The sequence below is a fragment of the Nicotiana sylvestris genome, chromosome 6 (assembly GCF_000393655.2).
Source record: "Nicotiana sylvestris chromosome 6, ASM39365v2, whole genome shotgun sequence".
Classification (NCBI taxonomy): Eukaryota; Viridiplantae; Streptophyta; class Magnoliopsida; order Solanales; family Solanaceae; genus Nicotiana; species Nicotiana sylvestris.
In genome coordinates, this window is record NC_091062.1 from 135717421 (window position 1) to 135733247 (window position 15827).

The 15827-nt window shown below is 40.7% G+C and overlaps 1 long non-coding RNA gene across 1 annotated transcript; it reads right to left on the reverse strand.

Annotated features, from left to right (window-relative positions):
• Positions 1 to 391: 391 nt before the first annotated feature.
• On the reverse strand, positions 392 to 7000 carry LOC138872046 (uncharacterized). Its single transcript, XR_011400462.1, has 2 exons — positions 6377 to 7000; positions 392 to 679 (listed from the first exon to the last, which is right to left on the reverse strand). It is a non-coding gene; the product is annotated as an uncharacterized lncRNA (long non-coding RNA).
• Between the last annotated feature and the right edge of the window lie 8827 nt (positions 7001 to 15827).

The following is a 15827-nucleotide window of genomic DNA, read 5'->3' on the forward strand; positions in this document are numbered from 1 at the left end:
TAAGAAAAAAAAAACCTTTTAAACTCATATCTATCTTGTGTTATCTAAAAAAGACAACAAACATAAGTTCCATATTATATATGAAATGGTAAAAAAGTTAAATTCATAATTGAAGCTTTTATTAATTATTTTAATTTTTAAAATATTAATTATTTAAAAGATAGTCAAGTTGCCGATTATTCTTCATTATATCAGTTACCAACTTATAATTATTTAATATTTTTATTTTAAAGAAAAAAAATATGTAATTCAAATACCTAGTTATATATATGCTTTATTGTCACGACTCAATTTCCCTTCCGTAAGACGTCATGACGACACCTAGTCTCTACGACTAGGTAAGCCTAAAAAATTACGGAAATAATAGAAATAGAAGTAAAAACTCAACAACTAATTGCAACAGATAACAACATAATTAATAACCATGCCGCTCCGCATGTACAATAATCAACACCTCAGTAATACACAGTTTTTCTGAAATCCGGAACATCATGAGTCACAAACTACATAAGGAAACTAGTATCTCTATATACCAGAGTCTAACAAAAGAAGTACAGAAGATAATGGACATAGGGGAGAATAGAGGGGGACTCCGAGGTCTGAGGACGCGGCAGATATACCTTTAAGTCTCCAACTGTCGCTGCTCACTGATGACGTGGCTGATAAGAAGTCCCTGGATCTGCACATAAAAACATGTGCAGAAGAGTAGCATGAGTACACCATAATGATACCTAGTAAGTGCCAAGCCTAACCTCGGTCGAGTAGTAACGAGGTCAGGTCAGGCCCACTGGTATATAATAAATAAGGTAGGAGAATATACAGTATAATAAAAGACTGGAACTCAACAAAAGGAAACACAACAAAAATGGCAGTACAGTACACATGGATAACAGCAGGGGATCTCCCGGGATACCGTCTCGTAGTCCCAAAGTAAATATGCAAGGAGATCTCCCGAGGTACCGCCTCGTAGTCTCAAAAGTAAATATGCAAGGAGATCTCCCAAGGTACTACCTCGTAGTCTCAAAATAAATATACAGGGAGAACTCCCGAGGTACCGCCTCATAGTCTCAAATGTAAATGTGTAGGGAGAACTCCCGAGGAACCGCCTCGTAATCGCAAAGGTAAACACACAGCTCAAACCGATAAATACCACAGTTAACAGTAAAAATTCTACAGTTAAGACTGATAAGGATCAAGGAAAAATAGGAAATCAACTAGGCATGCTGCACAGAGATCAAATAAGCAGTTAAAGCACGTAGACATGTAATACTAGACTAAACAGGATAACTACACATGTGGGCATAACTCAATTTAAATGAAAATCGGTTACTACTCAATAAAAAAAAAGGGGTTTTCAACAAATAGCCCGTGAACGTACTCGTCACCTCACGTACACAACGCTCACATATCACAACAGTACCAAATCCTAAGGGGATTTCCCCCACACAAGGTTAGGCAAGCCACTTACCTCGAACCAAGCTCAAATCAATCCGTAAGAATGCCCTTTCCTCGATTATCCAACTCCGAATGACCTAAATCTAGCCAAACATAATTACATATATTATAAATACAACTATAATAGACTAATCCAACTAATGAAATCAAGACTTAATCAAGAAATTCGAAAATCGCCCTAAAAAGCCTCCCTGGGCCCACATCTCGGAATCTGGTAAAAGTCACAAATATGAACACTCATTCACTCACGAGTCCAACCATACAAGAATTTCTCAAATCCGACCTCAAATCGCCTTTCAAAACTCAAAAACTTAGTCTAGGAAGTTTCTATCATTTTCCCCTCAAATCCCTAATTAAAGGGTGGAATCAACTATAGATTAATGAGATATAACCATAAAGGAGTTAAGAATCGTTACCCACAAGTTTCCTCTGAAAAACCCTCAAAATTTTGCCTCAATCCGAGCTCTCTAGGTCCAATAATGGAGAATGAAATCAAACCCTCGAACTTAGCCTTTTTCTGCCCAGCGATTTCTCATTTGCGAGCCTATAATCGCACCTGCCGCGCCAAAACTGCGGAAATTCCATCGCAGGTGCGGACTTAACTTAAGTCTCCTGGGTCCGCATCTGCGATAAGGTGGCCGCACCTGCGTGTGCGCACTTGCGACAATGGTCCGCTTCTGTGGTCTTCCTCCGCGCCTGCGGTTCCTCTAGTGCATCTCCGGGCATCGCAGATGCGGCATTTCCCTTGCACCTGTGACCCCTGGAAACTCCTCCCATTTCTGCTTATGCGCCAGACCTCACGCACGTGCAACCCACACCTGTGGTCTCCCCACCGCAAGTGCAAAAACACCAGAAGCCTGAAGGCTTCAACAATGAACACAAGTCCAATTTTGATCTGTTAAGCATCCGAAACTCACTTGAGGCCCTCGGAACCTCAACCAAACATGGCAACAAGTCCTAATACACCATACGAACTTAGTCGAGCTCTCAAGTCACATCAAACAACTCTAAAAACATGAATCACCCTCCAATTCAAACTTAACAACAACAACAACATACCCAGTAGAATCTCACTAGTGGGGTCTGGGGAGGGTAGGATGTACGCAAACCTTACTCTTACCCCGGAAGGGTAGAGAGGCTATTTCCGGGAGACCCTTAGCTCAACAGAAGAGATAATAATTCCAGAAAAGAAACGAAAGAAGAGATCTGTAACAACAAAAGAAGCAAGAGAAGTACTAATAATATCTTAAAATACACCAAATAAGTGAAAGGGAGTGCAATAATACAATCATATGCAAAACAACAAAATAGTGTGAACACAACATAGACCAATTCAAACTTAAAGAACATTGAAACTTCCAACTTCCACAACCGATGCCGAAACCTATCAAATCACGTCTGATTGACCCTAAATTTTGCACACAAGTCATATTCAACATTACGGATCTTCTCTAACTTTCGGAATCAAAATCCGACCCCGATATCAAAAGGTCCGCTTCCAGTCAAAATCTCCAAAAATTCAACATTTGCCATTTCAAGCCTAAATCAACTACAGACCTCCAAAATACAATTTGGACACGCCCTAAGTCCAAAATCACCCAACGGAGCTAACAGAACCGATGAAACCCCATTTCAGAGTCGTCTTCACATAGTTCCAACTATGATCAAAATCCTAAGACTTAAGCTTCCGTTTAGGGACTAAGTGTCCCAAAATACTCCGAAACCAAAAACAAAACTTCCCGGCAAGTCACATAAGCAGAAATAAGTACAGGGAAAGCAGTAAATAGGGAATCGGGGCTATAATTCTCAAAACGACCGACCGAGTCGTTACATCCTCCCCCTCTTAAAACAATCGTTCATCCTCGAACAAGTGTAGGGACATACCTGAAGTGATGAAAAGATGAGGATAACGGCTACGCATATCCTGATCGGTCTCCCAAGTCGCCTCCTAGACCGGCAGACCCCTCCACTGAACCTTAACTGATGTAATATTCTTTGACCTCAGCTTTCGAACCTACCTGTCCAATATAGCCACTGGCTCCTCAACATAAGATAAATCCTTGTCCAACTGGACTGAGCTAAAATCCAACACAAGAGACAGATCGTTGTGATACTTCCGGAGTATATAAATATGAAATACCGGATGAACTTCTGCTAGACTAGGAGGTAGGGCAAGCTCATAAGCAACCTCCCAACTCATCGCAACACCTCAAAGGGACCAATAAACCTTGGGATCAACTTTCCCTTCTTTTCGAACCTCATAACACCCTTCATGGGTGACACCCGGAGCAAGACCCGCTCTCTAACCATGAATGCAACATCGCAAATCTTCCAATCCGCATAACTCTTCTGTCTAGACTGGGTTATGGAAGTCGATCCTGAATCACCTTAACTTTCTCTAAGGCATCCTGAACCAAGTATGTACCCAATAACCTAGTCTCGCCCGGCTCGAAACAAACCACTAGAGACCGACACCGCTTACCATACAGAGCCTCATACAATGCCATCTGGATGCACGACTAATAAATGTTGTTGTAGGCAAACTCTGCAAGTGGCAAGAACTTATCCCAAGAACCTCTAAACTCCATCATACACGCACGGAGCATATCCTCAAGTATCTGAATAGTGCGCTCGGACTGTCCGTCTATCTGAGGGTGAAATGCTATACTCAACTCTACCCGAGTACCCAACTCATGCTGTACGACCCTCCAGAACTGTGATGTGAACTGCATATCCCGATTAGATATGATAGACACCGGCATGCCATGAAGTTTGATAATCTCCTGGATATAAACTCGAGCCAGCTGCTCGGAAGAATAAGTAGTCATCACATGAATGAAATGAGCTGACTTGGTCAGCCCACAATCACCCAAACTGCATCAATCTTATTTTGAGTCTGTGGAAGCCTAACAACAAAATTTATAGTGATCCGCTCCTATTTCCACTCCGAAATCTCTAACTTTTGAAGCAATCCACCAGGCCGTTGATGCTCATACTTCACCTGCTGGCAATTTAGACACCAAGCTACATATTCCCCTATGTCTTTATTCATTCTCCTCCACCAATAATGCTGCCTCAAGTCCTGATACATCTTCGCGGCACCTGGATGAATGGAGTACCACGAACTGTGTGCCTCCTGGAGAATCAACTCACGCAAGCCATCTATATTGGGCGCACATAGCCGGCCCTATATCCTCAATACACCATTATATCCAATAGTGACCTCCTTAGCATCTCTAATAGTTTCCTTAAGGACAAGCAAGTAGGAGTCATCATACTGACGCTCCCTGATACGATCATAAAGAGAAGACTGGGAGACCACACAAGCCAAAACTCGACCCAGCTCAGAAATATCCAATCTAACAAACTGGTAGGCCAAGGCCTGAACATCCGATGTCAATGGCCTCTCTGCTACTAGTAAATATGCTAAGCTCCCCAAACTCTCCACCCGGCGACTCAAGGCATTGGCCACCATATTGGCCTTGCCGGGATGGTACAAAATGGTAATATCATAATCCTTAAGCAACTCCAACCACCTCCGCTAATGCAAGTTAAGTTCCTTCTGCTTGAACAGATGCTGCAAACTCCAGTTGTCACACCTCCTTTTTACACCCGAGGGGGAATATAATGGAGTTTTTCCAATTAAAGTGACATTATTCGATATGAGATTATTTTATTTAATTCAGAGTCACCACTTGAGATATTTATTATGGTGTCCCAAGTCACCGATTTATTTTAAATCCCAAATCGAGGAAAATTTTGCCTCTATTTAAAAGTCTGCGAAACTAGAAATTCTAAGTAAGGAATTCTGTTAACCCGTGAGAAGGTGTTAGGCATTTCCGGGTTCCGTTGTTCGAGTACAGTCGCTTAACTATTAATATTGGCCTAAATATCTGATTTACTACATGTTTTAAACCTATTGTGCATCTTTATCTTTTAACCACTTTTAATTTATTTATGGAGTTATTTCTGGAACAAGTCACGATTTTCGTACACTTGTCGTTTTACACACATCGCAAATCGTCGCGTCAAATGCACCCACAATTTACAACATATTTATTTTATAATTACTTTGAAGTTAGGGTTAAGTTACACAAGTGTGCACCTGAATTTGAAATTATGTATCATGAGTATGCTACGAGAACCGTACCCATAATCACGATGATTTATTATTTTATCGCGACTAAACACATGCTAGCGATGAATCATTTTTCCTAAACTTTGGGATTATTGTAATGTCAAGAGTTATGAATATTGAATTGTTTGTGGAGAAGACATATAATTTTAAATATTTGGATTAACAAGTTATTCAACCTTAAATCTATTAACAACTTAATTAATTACTAATATTTCATTTTTGAGATTGTTCTAATTAATGCCAGTATTACAAATGGAGAAAGGACTTAAAAGCAAGGAAAGCACATTTATGTTATTATTAAAGCACGTAGATGAAATTAACGAAACAAAATTACATTCTTTCATTTAGCGCTACTTGTGGCCTATTCCTAACTAACAAAACAAAGCAGTAAACATTTTAGAGCCCAATTCTTTTTATTTTGTCCTTAACACTTATGTCTCAAATAATTTAACTTTCATTTACACTTCAATAACTGAAAATTTACTGCCAATCTTCACAAATGCAAATAAGGCACATATCATTCACGCAGAAATTAACTTATGTTAAGCACATGAAAGTTATCAATTAATGCTAACAGTGATTCAAGTCACAGACCATTCACACAGGCTACTAGATCGATGTTGCTCCAGGTACTAACTAAAGCAAACATTTTAACACCAAATCGCAACTAACAATTAACGAGTAAGATCATTCGAAAAAATACTGGAAAGAGCACATTGATACAAATTTTATAACTCTATAACATTCAAAAATAGTTACATCATTTTAAACTGAAATCCATACCTCAACAACAGTAATACAGTTCGAAATTAGCCCAAATAAAGGCTGAAATAGAAGAGTGAAGCTCAGTGTGCACTACAGAATGATCAACAACAGTAAGCAGCAGAGATTTGAGGCCAAATTGATCTCCTAGAACCAGAAAGTAGGAAACAATCAACACCAATAGAAACGCCGTTGAAATCCCTTTTAAATCCCAATTATCTCTGTTTTTATAACTTTTCTTCATCTCAGATCTGTTTTTTTATTTTTTGATCTTCGGCGTTTTTGGTTTCCAGCTAGTTTTGTACACTGTTAAATTTCAGATTTTTTGAATTATCTGGGAATGAGTGTGCAAGGAGGAGTGTGTGTGTAGGCATGAGTCAAGGAGTGAAGAAGAAGAAGAAATCCCTCCAAAAGAGAGGTCTATTCGGTTCTTCATGAGGATGGAGAGAGAGTGCCATTTTTCTGTTTTTTGAGCAGGGTCTGATCTTCTGATGTTATCTAGGTCTAAGTTCTCTAGGTTAAGGGAAAATAGATTTTTAATGGGTGAGGGAAAAGTTGGGCATAGGCGGGTAAGAAAGGGAATTGGGCTGGGGTTTAAAATTAATTTGGATTATTTTAAGAATTGATCCAATTTTAAAAGAAACAAGACCAAAATATATTCTTCCTATTTTTCTTTTCTTTAATTTTTCCTTTTTCTTTTCTTTAATTAATTAAAATCCTAAATCAATCTATTTTTGTATTAATTAAAATTCTTTATCTATTTTTAAAATTAAAACAACTAATCAACTTAAAACTAAAGAAAAAAATACTAATTTTAAAGGCTAGAATTTAAATATATAAAAATGACCATTTTTTGCTTAATAAAATTAATTCATACATGCAAATTGAACCTAAGATGACATGAAATTAAAACGTGACAATTTTTTATGATTTTTCTACGATTTTAAAATATTAAAAATGCATGAAATGCAACTAAATAAAGAAAAACTTCTAAATTCCCTTAAAAATTATTTTTGGTCTATTTTTAGGAGTTATTTCCATGCGGGAAAAAAATTAGGTGCTCACAGCTGCCCCTCTTTGCTCGAGAACATGAAGAGTTTTCGGGCAAAGATAAAGCGGGCAACTACGAGAAATATTTGCCCGTTTGAAACTCCATTTGGAAGCATTTTGAAAAAGTTTGACCGAACCTTGCTTCGGAGGTTGCCTACATATCCTTGGCCATAAAGAAATCAGGTCGGTGTAGTTTTGGAAGTTTTGATAGCTAGGACTACCGAATAGCTGTAATTTCACTGCTGTTGCTGCTATTTTTGCTTGCTGAGCTCCTTATTACACCAAAATTAAAATGAAAACTAAACTAACTAAGCCTATCAGCTATGGGTTTACAAGATTCCTATCTATAAACCTTCTAAAACTTGATCTTGAGTCTTGGCTGGTTCTTCCTGCAGACTCTGATCTGAAACTTGATGCTCGTTAGCTACAACCGCTGGTTCATTTTTCTTTAGCTTTTCGGATCAAAGCGGGACATGCAAAGCTTGTGACTTCAATCATATCTTGAGCAGTCCGTATCTTTTCTCCGCTTCTACACTTAGAGTTTACTTCTTTTCTTGTTCTTTTTTCCGTTTATTCTGGACCGAGACTGCTTCTTTTGCTCGTATCGGAACTGATGCCTTATGGTAAAAAACATATTCAGTCACCAAAGCAAACAAACGATCGAAATTTTTCGGCCCCAGTTTTCACTAGGAAAATTTCGTGAGTTATTATAACAAAATTTAAATTACTTATTTATTGAAAGTAATAAAATCAGGATTGTGTATCCTTGAGAAAAAAGATTAGGGAGTGGAGCCCTTATCTAAAATGAAATCAAATGGGGATCGGAGGTCCTAAGTTGGAAAGATTACCAGGTTATGCTGGCATTAACTAAGGAATGAGACCCTGTGCCGGAAAAGATTACCAGGTTATGCTGGCAAAGCTAGGGAGTGAGACCCTATGTTAGAAAAGATTACCAAGTTATGCTGGCATCAGCTAGGGAATGGGATCCTATGTTGGAAAAAATTACCAGGTTATGCTGGAAATATCATCGGGTTATGCCGGAGAAGTCCTCGGGTTATGCCGGAAAGGTCCTCGGGTTATGTCGGGGAAGTCATCGGGTTATGCCGGAAAAGTCCTCGGGTTATGCCGAAAAAGTCATCGGGTTACACCGAAAAGGTCCTCGGGTTGTGCCGGGAAAGTCACCGGGTTATGCCGGAAAGGTCCTCGAGTTATGCCGGGGAAGTCATCGGGTTATGCCAGAAAGGTCCTCGGGTTATGCCGGGGAGGTCCTCGAGTTATGCCGGGAAAGTTATCGGGTTATGCTGGAAAAGGTCCTCGGGTTATGCCGAAAAAGGTCCTCGAGTTATGCCGGGAAAGGTCCTAGGGTTATGCCGGGGAAGTCATCGGGTTATGTCAGAAAGGTCCTTGAGTTATGCCGGGGAAGTCATCGGGTTATGCCGGAAAGGTCCTCGGGTTATGCCGGGGAAGTCATCGGGTTATGCCGGAAAGGTCCTCGAGTTTTGTCGGGGAAGTCATCGGGTTACGCCGGAAAAGTCCTCGGGTTATGCCGGGAAAGTCTTCGGGTTATGCCGGAAAAGTCCTCGGGTTATGCCGGGAAGTCATCGGGTTATGCCGGAAAAGTCCTCGGGTTATGCCGGGAATCAACTAGGGAGTGAGACCCTATGTTGGAAAAGATTACCAGGTTATGCTGGCACCAGCTATGGAGTGGGACCCTGTGTTGGAAAAGATTGCCAGGTTATGCTGGCATCAGCTAGGGAGTGAGACCCTATGTTGGAAAAGACGTAGCTAGAGATTGGAGACCCTATGCTACCATGATTTTGAAATTTTTCTTCTTCTTGTTTTCATTTCATTTTTAGCATTTTTTTATTTAAGAAAATGAGTAAAAATGCAGGAAAGAATTTGGAGGAGACTTCCCTTTTGGATTGATTATTGCTGCAAAGCTATTTCTAGCCCTTGCGCAGTTTCTTTTTTGTTGCACCTGCTTCTTGCAAGGTTGCTTTGGATTGCACATGTTTTCCTGGTTTTCAAACAAAAAACAATTTGTCAGTTTGAAATGGTAATTGGTTTTGTGGCCTTGACTATTTCAGTCACTTGATCTCAGCCCCTTTCATCTGCAACTGGTTGTTTCCTGAATACCGATTGCATTTCTAACCCTGGAGAAACTCTGGTTTTTCTAGACTTTGCCATGGCGATTGGTCGATGGGACTGAACCTTTTCGACTTTATTTTGCCTCTGTAGACCTTTCCCTTCTGAGTTGTTGTTTTTCTTTCCTTTTTTTTTCTTTTTTCTTTTCAATTTCGTAGCATTGGGGAACTTTTGGCTCCTCAAACTTTGTCGCAACGGCTAGTGCGTGGGACTTAACCTTTTCCAACTTTATTTCATCTTCGCAGGCCTTTCATTTCTGGCTTCTTTCTTCCGACTTCAATTTCAGAGCATTTGGGGTACCTTGGCTTTTCAAACCTTTGCCGAGATGGTTAGCCACGTGGGACTCAACCTTTTCAACTTCACTTCGCCCTTATATGCACTTCAAATTAATTTCCTCCTTCCAAGAGTTTTCAATTTCAAAGCATCGGCCGCCATGGCAAGTCGAGGTCGACTTGATGCCCCTCCCGAGGCTGGGTGCATATTGGCTTGTATCATACAAAAACCCTGTAAATCAGTCTTGCTATCCCTTCTTTGCCTCAGTTTTGGAACAAAGTTAGACTGAAAGGGATTCAAAGAAAACAAACAATGGAGTAGAGAATGAGCTTAAAACAAGAAGTGTCCCTTTCGGGGAAAGGAAAGAAGGACTTATCTGGAGTACATGCGAACTTCAATGAACATGACATGCCTTTTGGACTGGATGCCTGATTCATGTAAACCGTCCAACTCTCAGAAATTCATCACAACTTTTGCCTCAAAATTGAGAAACCTTGCCAGGACTCTGTCGGTGCCGATGGCTGTGTGGATCCTCTTTTTGATCAGGGGCGCCCTTTGCGGGTTTTCACAAGCTGACCTCTCTCATTTCTCTTGTCACCACCACCTTATAGTGCTCTTTGCGAGTTTTCACTAACAAGACTCTCTTTTTTTTAGTTTTTCTGCTTACTGTCGCCTCACGGTGCCCGTATGGGTTTTCACCGATAAGACTCTCTCATTTTATTTCTCTTATTTGGTTGTATCAGATTCAAGTAACTGTATCCTCCAATTTTGGACATCTTTACCGATTGATCGGAAGGACTTGAACATGATTTGGGGTAAAATGAATTTGGGTTGAATTACAATTTTGGAACCTTTCAAGCGACACCATCGCCGAACCATTATAACTTCTTCACTAGTTTCAATTTTTTTTGGGGGAGGGGGGGATTTTTTTTGGTGTGACTGAACTCCAGAGAGAGGCTACCTATGTATCCTTTTGGAATCAAGTCGAACATAGTTCAGGGAACTTTTTTTTTGATTTTCTTTTGTTTTTCTTTTGTTTTATTTTGTTTTCTCTTTCTTTTTCCTTTCCTTTTCTCTCTTTTCTTATTTTGCATTTTTCATTTCATTTTCTTTATCGTTTCTTCCCCCCTTTTTTGTATCTTTCTTTTTTCTCTTTTTTCATTTCTTTTTCTTTTTTGCCCTTTTCTTCCTTTTTGTATTTTTCTTTTTCTTTTTCTTTCTCTTTTCATTTTTTTTCATTTTTCATTCATCCTTTTTTTCAATAATAACTTCCATATTCCAAAGAGGGTAATCAAAGAATGGGAGCTAGCTCAGAGGGTTTGCAAATGGTTGAATATTTGGATAGTGAGAAAGAAAGCCTTCTTCATTCTAATCGGCGAACATTAATGCTATATTGAGGATCCAATATAGTACCTTTTGACTGCATTTGCATTGACAATTGTTTCAGGGATTTCTTTCGATGTGTCCCAAGTACAATACACTCTTTTGGCAGTACTCTCGTTGCAATGTATGGACCTTTCCAATCTGGAACCAATTTTCCTTCAGCTATTCCAACTCTTTGTTTTATTTCCTTAAACTTATCTTCATTGTGATCTAATTCTTGATTCATTATTTCGAGGTCTGACAGCGTTTCAGGATCTGGGCATGAAGTCCGCAAGCATGTCATGTTATTGAAATCTACATTTAATAGAATTAAAAAGTGAATAAGAAAAGTGAAATTAAGAAAAGAGACATTCCTGGACAATGAAATATTAATTTCAGTTAATTTTTTATTTTTTTTCTTTCTGTTTTTTTCAATTTTTGAAGATAGAAGGGTTTATATCGGAAAGTAAGACAATAAAGTAAAATATCCGGATCACACCCTGCGATAATCCATACGAAGAAAGGATAGGAAGACTGGCTACTAAGACTCCCATCTGATGGGGAACTTTTATGTTTGGCGACCATTTTTTGGCTTTTTTCTGTCCCGCCAATGGCTACAATAGCCTTCAGTGCCGGATCAAATTCCTTATCTTCACAAATCATTTCGACTATTGGCCCAGTGTTGTGAGCAGGCAACAGATTGTTCATCACATCAGGAGCTTCTTCATCCCGAAAAACGATTCTTTCAGCTTTAATCAAGTCTTCAACTACCCTTTTAAGGATCCAACGGTCCTCAATACTGTGTCCTACTGCTCCAGAGTGGTATTCATATATAGCATCATCTCGGTGCGAGGGGGACTCGGGGTTCGACCGGTTCGGGGCCACTGGCTGCAATAGATCTAGCCTGATTAGCTTTTGGAACAAGCTTGAATACGATTCACCAATAGGGGTAAACTGATTCTTTCTGAAAGGCTCTCTTGGGCGAGGATTGTACTGGGGAACATTTGGTTGGGGATTATATGGAGCTTGGTAAGGATGGACATTTATGGGAGGTGGAGCTGGGTTTTGGGTATGATGTTGTGTCCGCGTGTAAGGTTGCACGTTCATCACCGCATAAGGAGGTGGTGCCCCAGCATAAGCAGCATCTTGAAGGGGATAACTGTTGAGGGGCCTCAGGAAGCATATATGATTGGCTGAATGACCTGCGGGCCTCCCTCGAGCCGGAAGCTATCATGGCTCCTTCTTCTCTCCCATTTCCATTTATCAAACCCTCTGAACCAATTTGAACATCTGGTGATGTGGCTTTAAAAGCAACATGACTCAAGATTCGACCCGTTTTTAGCTCACTTTCTACCATCTTCCCAATTTTGATAACCTCAGTAAAGGGATTTCCCATGGCAGACATCATGTTCTAGAAGTAGTCTGCCTCTTGGGCCTGTAGAAAGACAGTGACCATTTCAATTTCGTCCATTTGAGGTTTTACCCTGGTAGCTTGCTCATGCCATTATAAAGAGTTTCTGTCGGGAGCGATTTCCACATTATACTGTGTGACAACCCGGCCGGTCGTTTTATGAGATACCACTATGTTTCCCCCATTTCTGCTTCTTTATGCTTCGTTATCCATGTTTGGGGGTATCGGGTTGGTCGGATCGAGTCCGGAATGAGTTTGGTGAAGTTTGAGACACTTAGTCTCTTTTAAGAAGGCTTAAGTTGGAAAAAGTCAACCGGATATTGACTTATGTGTTAGAGGGCTCAGATGTGAGTTCTGATGGTTCGGTTAGCTTCGGGAGGTGATTTGTGACTTAGAAGCGTGATCGAAATGAGTTTTGGAGGTTCGGAGTAGAATTAGGCTTGAATTGGCGAAGTTGTTATTTTAGCGAATTCCGGTTGATAGGCGAGATTTTGATATAAGGGTCAGAATGGAATTCCAAGAGTTGTTGTAGCTTCGTCGTGTCATTTGGGATGTGTGCACAAAATTTCAGGTTATTCGTACGTGGTTTGGTTGGGTTTTTGATCAAAAGCGTTTTTTAGAAGATTTTTGAATCTTAGGCTTGAATCCGATGTGTTTTGGTAGATTTGATGTTGTTTGAGGTGTTTTGATGATTGGAACAAGTTTGAATAAGGTATTGGGTTATGTTGGTGCTTTTGGTTGAGGTCATGGGGGCCTTAGGGTGATTTCGGATGGCTAACGGAAGAGTTGAAGTGTAATTGCAGCTGCTGAAGTTGCTGCTTCTGGTGTTTTCGCACCTGCGGTTTGGGGACCGCAGGTGCGGTGCTGCACGTGCGGGAGAATAGCCGCAGAAGCGGTTTTAGGAGGATTCATCAGGAGCCGCAGATGCGGTTGAAGGGCCACATCTGCGAGGCCGCAGGTGCGGAAGCTTGTCCGCAAATGCGGTTTAGGTCTTTTAAGTGATTTTCGCAGGAGCGGACTAATGGCCGCAAATGCGGTACTATAAAAGCGGTTATGGGATCGCAGATGTGAAAAGGACTGGGCAGAATGTATATATTCCTTCCTTCGCAATTTTTTGAAGGGTTTAACCATTTTTGGACTCGGAATTTGGAGCTTTGGGCGATTTTGAAGAGAGAAATCAAAGAGACTTCGTTGAGGTAAGGGTTTTGGACTTAAAACACATTTCCATGGTAGAATTTCATGAATTAAGGCTGTAATTAATGGGATTAAAGGGCTAAAAATGGAGGATTAGGGCTTAAGTTTAAGAGGCTTTTAATGGAGGATTTGAGGGGTCATTTGGACTCCGATTTTGATGTTGTTGATATGTATGAACTTGTGGGGAGATATGGAACCCATTGTTGTGAAAATTTCTGAATTTTGAGAAGTGGGCCAGGGGCTCGGGTTTTGGCCAATTTCGGGATTTTTGGTATTTTTCGATTGTTTTCGTTTGGGCTTTGTTCCCTTAGCATATTGTGACGTATTTGTTCTGATTTTGGATAGATTCGACTCGCGTGGAGGCCGATTCGAGGGGCAAAGGCATCGCGAGTTAGAGATTTAGCCGGTTCGAGGTGAGTAATGATTGTAAATGATGCTCTGAGGGTTTGAAACCCCGGATTGCACATCGTAGTGCTATATTGAGGTGAGACACATGCTTGATGACGAACGTGGGGTCGTGCACTATTGGGAATTGTGACTTGGTCTGTCCCGATTGATGATTTATTGCGTATTTGACTGAAACTTATTTGCTATCATCATGATTTGGGCTGATTGCCATATTTGGGCTTCATGCTAACTATTTGAACCCTTCGGGGATTTTATTACTATTTCCTCACTATTTTGGTGTATTACTTGAACTCAGTCATGTTATTTTCCACTGTTTTACTACTCAGCCATTTTTACTCAGTTTTGAGACATAAATGATATTCTAAATGATGTTTTGGGCTGAGAAATATTGTTTTATTATTGTCCGAGGGGCTTGTGATGATTTTTGGACTGAGTAAGGCCGAGGGCCTAGTTGTGAGGATACACTGATATTGATATGAGGCCGAGGGCCTGAGATGCATATATACGCCACGGGGTGGCTTGATTGATATGAGGTCGAGGGCCTAGATTTGATGCCACGAGATGACTTGATATTGCGCTTGTGCCGTAAGGGGCCCATCCCGGAGTCTGTACACCCCCGTGAGCGCGGGTATCTATTGTGATGTGAGATCGAGCCCGAGGGGCTGATATTGTTCTGAGATTGAGCCCGAGGGGCTAATACTGTTCTGAGATGTTGCCCGAGGGGGGATTTGTTGATACTGTACCCGAGGGGCGAACTTCTATTTGTTTACTTACTTGTCAATTATTTGTTTTACTTGTTGAAAAGGGATTTACTTGACTCTTCACTGTTTCACTATTTTAAGTGATTTTTACTGCCTCAGTATAGAATGCCTTGTGTTTTACGTGTTTTCTTACTTTAAGTCGTTATTTACATTTGTTACTCACTGAGTTGGAGTACTCACTTTACTCCCTGCACCCTATGTGCAGATTCAGGCGTAGCTGGTACCGCTCCTGAGTGCTAATTCCTCCAGTTCCAAGCGGATTTCAGAGACTATGAGGTAGATGTTGATGTCCGCAGCCCCGTGTCTCTACTTCTCTATCATTTCTGTTTCCTTTCAAACACGTGTAGTAGTTTATGACTTTAGCAGACTAGTATTATGGTTTAGAGATGCTCGTGACTTGTGACACCCCGGTTGGGGCTGTGTCGGGTTGGACTTTCCGCATTGTTATCGATATTTCCGCTATTCAGTATTGTTTAAATCATGTTTAGACTATTTTTATGTTGATTAACTACTTTAAAAGTTGAGTTGGGTTGAACTGGCTGGTCTTGTCTTCACGAGAGGCGTCATCACGACCGAGTTCAGGTTTAGGGTCGTGACATACTGGAACTGGCAGACAAACTATCGGGCCATATCGTCCCACACGTGCCAATGAGTAATTTCTTGATCCGTATACCACTCAAAAGCGATTTCGGTGAGGTTTTCCCCAAAATAGGCCATTAGCAGCTCCTCTTTCCACCAACACCCCTCAACTGGTTACAGTATCATTTCAGATGAGCGACCGGGCCTCCGTGCCCGTTGTACTTTTCAAATTTTGGCATCTTGAGCCAGCTGACATGTGGACATGGGGAAACATACAGAGGTCAGAGTA